This window comes from Vanellus vanellus (genome assembly GCF_965231255.1).
Source record: "Vanellus vanellus genome assembly, chromosome: 9".
Taxonomy (NCBI): Eukaryota; Metazoa; Chordata; class Aves; order Charadriiformes; family Charadriidae; genus Vanellus; species Vanellus vanellus.
Window position 1 is genome coordinate 16,274,855 of NC_138914.1, and position 9,179 is coordinate 16,284,033.

Genomic DNA, 9,179 nt, shown 5'->3' on the forward strand with positions numbered 1-9,179 from the left:
TTGAAACCATAGCGAGTTCCGAGAAGAATTTAGATTACTTAGCAACACAGACATTAAACTGCAGACGGAAAATAAAATAAATGAGCTGTTTGAATTGAGTAGTTCATATGAAAGGAAGGTGCCTCTGTGTGTGAAAGCCTAGGACTTTCAGGAAGGTCAAACACCAGGGGAATGGGACAAATTTAAAAAATCAGATGTTTTTATTTTGCTAAGTTTCTTCCTATTTGCATATTCAAAACGTTTCAAAGACGCTGCCTGAAACCACGTTACAAACAAAATGGCAATTGAAGAGATATTTTTTGATGTTATGCACATCCTACTCACACCGCAGGAATGAAGATGAAAAGGACACTTCTTTCGCGTGCCACATCTTAGTACAGTTTTGTAATTATGCTCCACAGACAATATTAACAATTCTTATTAAATACAGGATATCGTCTTAAAATGAATACCAGATTTTTAGGAAGGGCTTTTTAACAAATATTTTAAAAATCTGATTTCACTTTGAATTAGCTTTCAAAATCCAGTCCAGATATATGTGAAGAATATAAAATGTAAATATATTTTCTAAAGTACTACAGTATGTGAAATTTATATTGTTACATGCTTTGCTAATGCAGCTGAGTGAAGTTAGTCTCAGATCAGATAGAATCTTTTAGATAAATCATTTATGACTAGATGACTTCTTATCCAAAAGTCAAATATGTGATCATTTACAGAGGTCACTGGCTGCCTTCTGCTCTGTGTTCCATAATCAGCTGAAATAAACCCCAGGAGTCCCTCCTGATTGTATACTCACAGGGTCACAGTATAATAAAATACTGCTCAAGTTGTATTTCAGACAAGGAATGCTTTCCCCAAAACTATTCTAGTCTCAGGGACAGGACTGTCGATATTCATTCCGGCGCAAATGGCAAGTATAAAGTCCAGCATTTTGAAGGGGAGCACCCTGCCTACGGAGTGGCAAAAAGCCCTGCTGTGACCCACATTTAACCGTTTAAGTGACTTTTACAATCTATATTCTATAGTCCTTTTTTTTACAGAGTCAAGCTGGGACTTACAATTTTGATAAAGAGGAGAGGTACAAAGAAAATGTGGAAAACCAGGGAATAGTTTCCTAAGGAACACAAGCTGGTGGTGTGGGATAGTGAAGAAATACTATTGGCTTCTATGGAAATAGAGAATATCCTCATGATGTCCTACTTGTGACAATGCAGTCCTCACAATAACTTCATACTGTATTGTCAAAAAAAAAAAAAAAAAAAAAAGAAAAAAGTCATAGGATGATGGAACTGCATGGAAAAGCACTTCTGCTTGAAAAGCCTCTGGCATTTCCACCATTCCATAGAAATACATGTAGGTGATCATGAAAATGCAATAAATGTTCTGCATACAACCTTACAGAAAGTAATGAGATTTTGTTTTCCTGTGGAGTTCACTACAACCAGCGGCAGATCGGTACATCCACCCCTATACCGGGTTAGTTACCCTGTGAGCCTCAGATGTTCTGGAAGGAAGTGTTTTCTGAAAATACTAGCAAACCAGCTGATTAAATAAAGAGAAGTTGCTAAATTGGCAACCTGTAATAAAGACAATTAGATAAACTAAAGTGCAAGGACTATTATCAGGCAATTAAGTAGCCCCTTCTGTAGCTGTCCCTTTGCTTGGCTGCTTTGTTACAAGCGGTATCATGGAGTCACCACTGTGCTTTGAATTATAGGTTATTACTGACTGTTTGGGTGGAAGAAATGCTGTGCCCAGGACAGATGCCAATGAGACAGGGCCGGGCAATTAGCAGAGCTGTTCAAAGCGGCACACTGGGCAGTAATGAGTACCTGTCACGCTCTCCCAGCAGCAAAAATACAGCCACTTGACAAAACCAGCTTACAGCGTTCTGTACTATTATAAGGGACAGAAGAGCGTCTCCCATCTCTGTGGGACTGTCAGCTCCGACAGCACAGTACGCTGCTGGGGTGGTTTTTCTTTGCCTTCAGGTGAAGAAGCAGAACAGGAGGAGTGACACAAACACAGACTTTGACACCAGAACTCAGGTAAGTTGGAGCACAGCAGAGGCTTCACTGCGGAAGCCCTCATCCATTCCATCCCCAGGTCCTGCCTGGAATCACAGCACGCTTTCCACCGCGATGGTCCTTGTTTCTTCCAACATTACACTATAAGCATTTTTTGTCAGGTCACTCCTCAAAAAGTGACAGCCTACAGGCTCTAAACGGCAGAAGAGAATGAGAGGTGGTCTACGATACATCAATTTTCAACTCGCAAGGCTGGGTTGGTGATTTTAGCAGGGGAAGCACTTGCTGTAAGTGCCAGGTCTACACGTGTGCCCGTTACGTACCTATTCTGTACAGAATCCCATTCCGTATCGGTCCCATGGCTGTGCTATCAGGGGATCCTTGTGTTACTCACCGTGAGCAGAAATTCGGACTGCCAGTGCCATTTTCAAAAGTTTTCACAATTTTCATTTAAATTGAGGAAAATAATGTGGAGCTAAAATGGTACCTTAATCATTCCATGAAAAAATACAGACAGTGCTATCACCGGGGCAACAAGTCACAAGGTTTGCCTAATCAGATACTTAAAACGAAGAGTTCAAAATTAATCTAAACCTTAAATATCTTCGTAAAATGAGTTGTCAAACAATGCCGTATTCTAAATAACCTGGTAAGAATTAAGGTCAATTCACAGACTGTTACGGAGCTTGAAAGATAGGGCTAAATTTATCAGATGTGTTGCTCATGGTGCGTAGATTGATAGCTATGTTCGGAATTATATTGGCTTTAAGCAGTCATGGACAAATATACATTGGCTTAGCTGTTATGACATATCTTTAGTCCTAAGGAAATGATGAATTAGCTAAGTAGTCTTTAAGATAAGTGTCATATAAGGGCTAACCAAGCTCCCTCCTCTCACTCTTAAGCACACCTTACTGATGATATGCGTGTGTACATATTTTAAAGAAATGCTTAGTGATATTTCAGGTGGGAGCTTCAGACAGCGTCCACCTACATTCCTCCTTGAGCTATGCAGACTGTGCGGATCAAATATTGCTACAATTATAAATTCTAGCCTAATCTTCTAATCTTCTCGGAGGCAAGTAATGCTATTCAGGAGCGGATGCAGCCCCAGGCAACCACACGTGGTTGCGACCACGTCAGGAGCGGGTGTCAGACCGGTCCCACGGTTGCGGTCACGACATGAGCGGGTGTCAGACTGGCCCATGCTCAGCAGCAGTCTGTGGTGCCCTTTCCTCTCTTCCTCTTCCCGCATGTAAATTCACGCCTGTTCGCGGACTGCTGGTTTGCCATCAGTAAAATCTCCCGAGAGCCCTAGTTACCTGCGGGTCAGGAGTACCACACAGCGATCACACCGACACCATGAAAATACGCCAGGCAGGACATGGGATTAAAACGTTGCCGAAGGCAGGAGTGCCATCTTACGCGGGCCAAGGAGGATGCTGAACCAAGTGTGGTGATGTACCACCCAGCACGCTACGCGCAGCCCCAAACCACGTCTCAAGGGGTGTGTTAGCGGTGTAAACGGAGCACAACGGCAGTCTGCTGATGGGGGTGTCCGTTTAAAGGGCAGAGAGCATCCCGGCATGATCCTTCCCCTCTATAGCTGGTGCTGGGCTGCTTCTGCCCTCTCTCTGCTGCTGCAGTTGGGAACCTGAAGCACAGCCACGGGGCAGAGGCGCACGTGTGAGAACGGGGCTGCTCAAAGGGCTGTTACACCCGAGCGATACAGGCGGGCTGTGGAAGAGAGCCTCGTCCTGCCCTTTCCCCGTTGTCTCCTCTGCGGACCCTCTCCGCAGCTATGGCCTCCCACGCCTCAACTGCTCTGTGGCTCTCTGAGGAAGAACCAGGAGACTGTGCTGGCCCATAGTCGGTGTGACAAAGCTCCCTGCCTGGTCATCGTTGGAAAATGAATTCTGTGTGTGCCTTTGGGCGTGTGTATTGGGGAGAGTTATGTTCAGGCCACTCAGAAGAAACATGTAAGAGCCCTCCAGAGTTTATGGGAGGTGCCTTTGGCCTCAGTGAAAGAAGGAACTGGTAGCATTAGGGGAGGGAAAGTACTCTGTTGTTAAGGAGTGGTGGTGGGATTGTTTATTTTTCCTCCCATAAACGTTTTTTCTAAGGTCCTAATGGAAACAAAGCAAAGTATTATTCCTCTAAAAGCACTATTCTTTAAGTAAACCAGACTCACTACTTGAAACATTCCAATGACATATGGTGGCAGCAGGGGGATGGCTGAGATGCGAACAAGAGTGGTATCATCGAGATAAAGACCCACAGCTTGTAGGCAAAGGCACAAGGTGTGAGGAGAGGGACACCTGCCCCGGACAGAGGCAGGAAAGAGGGGAAAACAGCAAACACTTCTAGGGGTATAAAGTCATTCCTGTGATAATCATGTTCGGCAGCCTCGCTATTCCAGAGATAAAATGAAAATATGTCAGAAGCTCCCCTTTCCCAGTCTGTCACTGCGGAAAACAGAGGTCTAGGCAGCTTTCCCATGTCCTGTTGGCTGTGGGGGAGTCACGTCCTTCTTGAACACCTCCAGCAGACACTTGCATTAGCACCAGCGCCTGTACCTTCAGCTCGCTGAGCTCAGTGTGCCAGAGCCGGGGGTGGGCACAAGCAGCCGCCTGTGGCACCAGTCTCCCACAGCAGTTGGCCCCCACAGCACTGCGGGGCACCAAAAAGCTGCCTTCCCTGCTCTTGTGCGAGGGTGGGTTTTGACCATCCTCCACCTGGCTGAGCTCACAGCAGTCCAGCCCCGTGCTCCAATAGACGCGGCACCAGGTTGGCGTCCCGGTCCAACAGCTTTTCGAGTTACTTCCCATTTTTGTAAAGAATCTCCGCATAGCTTTATTTTCCTCCAAGAGGCAGCAGACACGTTCTGTGCCTGGGCTGTGATTTGTGCAGCGGCAGCAAGGTTTAGTAGACCTCAGTAGGAGGGGATGAAAAAAATCCATCTGTGTTTTGCACATTAAAAATGAAAAAACGAATCCACAACTGTCTTTCTCCAGCTGATAATGCAGACAAATGCCGAGTGTTTTGAGGGGGCTATTTGTTATGCAGTTCATTACTAGTAATAACAAATTGGTATAGTTATCATCAATGGCATATTTTTTTCTACAGACTTTGCAGGTTTATAGATTGGTGCAGAATCTGTGACACTTAATTACCCTGCAAACTGTCCTCTGTTGCCTGATGCCTCTTATTTGCATCTCACTGCATCTGTCTTCACCTGGTAAAAACAAATGCTAATCTAGACTCTGTATTTCTTGCTCTCTAGTGGTTATTGCTGCTCCCAAATATCCTGGCTTCTTTCAACTTCATGAATTTGGGATTTGAGGGAGGGGCCAACGGGGGGATGGGACACAGACACACATGTCCATACTCTTTTCTTTGTCTTTTAGTCTCTTGACTTGTCCAAGTTTCATCAGCAGTGGCAAGTTAGAAATATAAAATGATTATTTAAGAAGAGTGGGAGTTTCTCATGCTATTTCTTGCCTCTAGTGGCTAAGCATGTAGGAAAATAACAATTATTGCAAAACTTGGCATAAACTCATCATCTTTGGCATTTCTTTTGTAGTTTAGCCATATTTTGGATGACGGGATGGTCTGCAGCAGAAAGCAACGGCATGGTTTAGGCAGTCACATCTAAGTCCCTTGGAGCTTAAAATAAAAAGTCTTCCTTGGAGTAGATGTGCTTGTGGGCAGAGTGCAGGTTTCGCGTTCAAAATTACACAACTTATTTGATCTGTCAAATGGTCATTATGGGACTATGTATGGCCCCCACCTACAAAGAAGCATATATGCAGATCCACTATGCATCGTAAAACTGAAGCAGCTGCAGATGGGCTATGAACCTTCACAAAGGTTCAGTGCAGCATGCCTAATAATTCCTATATTATATATTCAAATGCCATGATGAACTAAAAAGACATATAGGAAAATACCATCTTCCCTCAAAAGTTCTGCTTCCCAAATGGGTTCTTCATGATGGAAAACCATGCTATCGGCCTCTGGTTGCGTATTTGCCATTGACCGAGGTGTAAAGATACAAATCACACAGCACTACACATTAAAATGAACACATGCATGCAATATTCCGATGTGACTAGTCCTTAGTTAAAATGCATTACTCTGCAGAAAAATGGCAGAAACACATCTAAAAGACCAGAAATACTCTATTTCTGTCTTACAGAGAATTGCAGAACTATAGCAGACCTTCATCTCTAAAATCCTGCAGAGTTGCTGTTTGGGGTTCTGCTGTGCGGACATTCAACCATATCTTTGCACTTCCTATTACATTGCTCTGAGCATATTTTTTTCCTCCAGCAAACACCTCGATGTTAGCAGTAAAGCACAGCGGATCAACCGCCCACTTAACTTAAGAGCTCCATCACCAGCAAACCTGGAAAACAAAAGCTTGGGCAGCCCGACTGCCTGTAACAGTGTCAATACTTCTCCCTCCTGCCCCCTCTAGCTTCACCCAGCTGTTTTAAATAGCGCGGAGAAATTAAAATTCTTAAAGCCTTGCAGGATGTTTGGATTTCTGCCCTTTATTTCCACTTCTATGCGCCACGGCTTGAAAAATTGCCCGTGATTTATAAATTCCCTGTTCGGATTTCTATTTAAAAGCAACGACTAGGCATCCCGGCAAGGAAAATGATCCGGCGTTGGCTTCGCCGATTGCCAAGCTGCTGCTACCAGCCCTGCCTGCACTGCCCGGCCTGGGCTCGGCGTTTTCCTGTGCCCGATGACATTATGCAATTACATGATGATAAACATCATTCGGGAATACAAATGCGAGAGGTAAACAGCTCGGGGCTCTTTATTAGTTTATTTCAGGCGATCTTTCTTCTTTTACTGCGCGGCTCCTCCCCTTTTTACAGTTTTCTGCTATTCTTTACTAATTCTAGTGATTTGAGAAATGACCTTTAACCCACGCAGTTTGCAGACTCCTAAAGGGGATAATTGAAATGCCACAGTAAACCAAAGGCAGTAAAATATTATTTACTAGGCATAAAACTAAGGTTGGTCTTCCTAAAAGGAACGAACAACCCCTTTATTCCTGCACCTAATTTATAAATTCCTCACCAGCCGGCCCCAGGAATAGAACCGCAGCCCGGGCTGGGAGGATGCCTGACCGAAAGGCTCCTCGGACACCAGGGAGTGAATAAATCTGGCGAGTGAATCGCTGCTGCGGACTCGGGCCCCGTCCGGGCAGGCAGGTGCCGGCGGGGGCGCGGAGTGTCCCGGGGCGAGGGGGGGCTCCGCGCTGCTTTTACGCCTCCGCCGCCCCGTTAGGGAACACCCCCACGCACACCCCCTCCCCTTCTTCCACGCCGTCCCGCTCCCTGCCCGCGCACCCGCGCCCCGAGCCGCCCGCTCCTCGGCTCTCGGGCCCGGTACCCCCTTCTCGCCGGCGCGTCTCCCTCCCCGGGAGGCGGCGGGCGCTGCCGGGCGCGGCGGGGAGCGGCGCCCCGGGCAGAGGGGGCGGCCCGGGGGGGACGGGACGCTGGGCTGAGCCGGGGGGAGCGTAGCGATCGCGGCCTCGAGGAGGGGAGCTGGCCCGGTCAGTGGTCGGGGCGAGCGTGCAGCAGCCGGTGATACCGGAGGAGGGCTGCGCTTACCTGGCGGGCAGCGCCCCGTCGGGGCGGGCGAGTTCCTGCCCCCGGAGGCGTGTGCGCGGCGGGAGAGGGGCTCGGGCCGGCCGAGATGTGCCTCTCCCCCCATTGGGCTGATGACGGGATTTTATTTGCATTGGAATGGCTTTGAAGGAGTGAATGAATTTATTGATAGCGGAGCTGCTCTCGCAGCCTGTTTGGATTTCCCAGGGTCGCTTTGATAATGTGCTCCCTCCCCTTCCCCGCATCCCCCCGTGGACCCGCAGTCGCAGGCGAGTACGAGGGAAATAATGCGGAGTTATGGCAGGGCTGGGGGAGCGCTCCCATTTCCTGTGCTTGGGTGCGTGTGAGAGGGGCAATAAAAAAAAAAACAAACTTTGGCTGAGGACTGCAGAGCGGGGAAAGCATTCTGAAGTACAAAGGGTGTCCTCCCCCCCCGCCCCCCCTCCCCCGCCGTAGCGCCTGTAGCGCTCATTGGGTCTTACATGATTTTAACCCAAACAGTTTTGCCAACAACTTGCCGAATTTACAGCGGAAAAGAGACGCTGAAGAAGGAGGAACCTAAACCTTCGAGCCCGCTCCATCCCCCGGCGCTTGGCAGCGCGTCCCGGAGCATGCGATAAACAAGACTTGTCAAACGAGCCGCTGCTGGGGAACGCTGGGGCAGCCCCCTCCGGCTCGGCCATGTGCGCTGCACATTGCGCGCACATGGATGCGAGGGGGAGCCTCCGCGGGGCCGCCTTTTGCGGGCAGGGGTTGTGTTCGGGGGGGGTCTCACGCCGTGCTTGGCTATGGAGAGGGGCCCGGCGACGCGGGGCTCAGCCGGGGCGGGCGGGACGGAGGGCGCGCTCCCGAGGAGGCGCCGCGGCCGCGGAGCCCGGACACCCCCCCCCCCCCCCGCCCGCTCCGGGGCTGCACCGGGGTCCCACTCGCTGCCGTACAGCTTTAAAATCCAGCCCAGTCTGCAATAGGTCGGCTCCAGGCGCATGCGCTGCCGAGAAAGTTTTTCAGCTGCCGTTGGCTCTCCAACTTTTTTTTTTTTTTTTTTTTAAACAGTTTTAAGCAGTGGGGTGAAGAGGAGCGAGGGAGAGACGCGGGGGGAGCCGGGCCGGCTGCAGCGGGCGGGGGGCAGAGCCCCGAGGAGGAAAGGTTGGCTGCAGCGCGACGCCGTCTGCTCTGGCTCGCTCTCCCGCGCGTAACTTGCTCCCCGGCGCTGGGTGCCTCTGCCAGCGATGGATTGGGGGAGCCGCAGCTCCTGAAGCCCCGGACTTCTCCCCTCCCCCTGCCCCTAAACGCCTTGCAGGATCAGTCGCCCCCTAAGACAGACACACGCGTGCACAAGGCCCCCCCCTCCCCCTTCCCCGGTTGTGCAGAAACTTCTTTTTCTGTTGGGCTTTTTTTTTTTTTTTTTTTTTTGGCTTTTTCTTCTCTGTGTAAAATGGAGGGAGCCAGCCCCAGGATGGCTCTGCAGCCCCGGACGCCCGACTCCGCACCGCCCAGCCTTTAAGCAAGTGAAGGGGGGCGG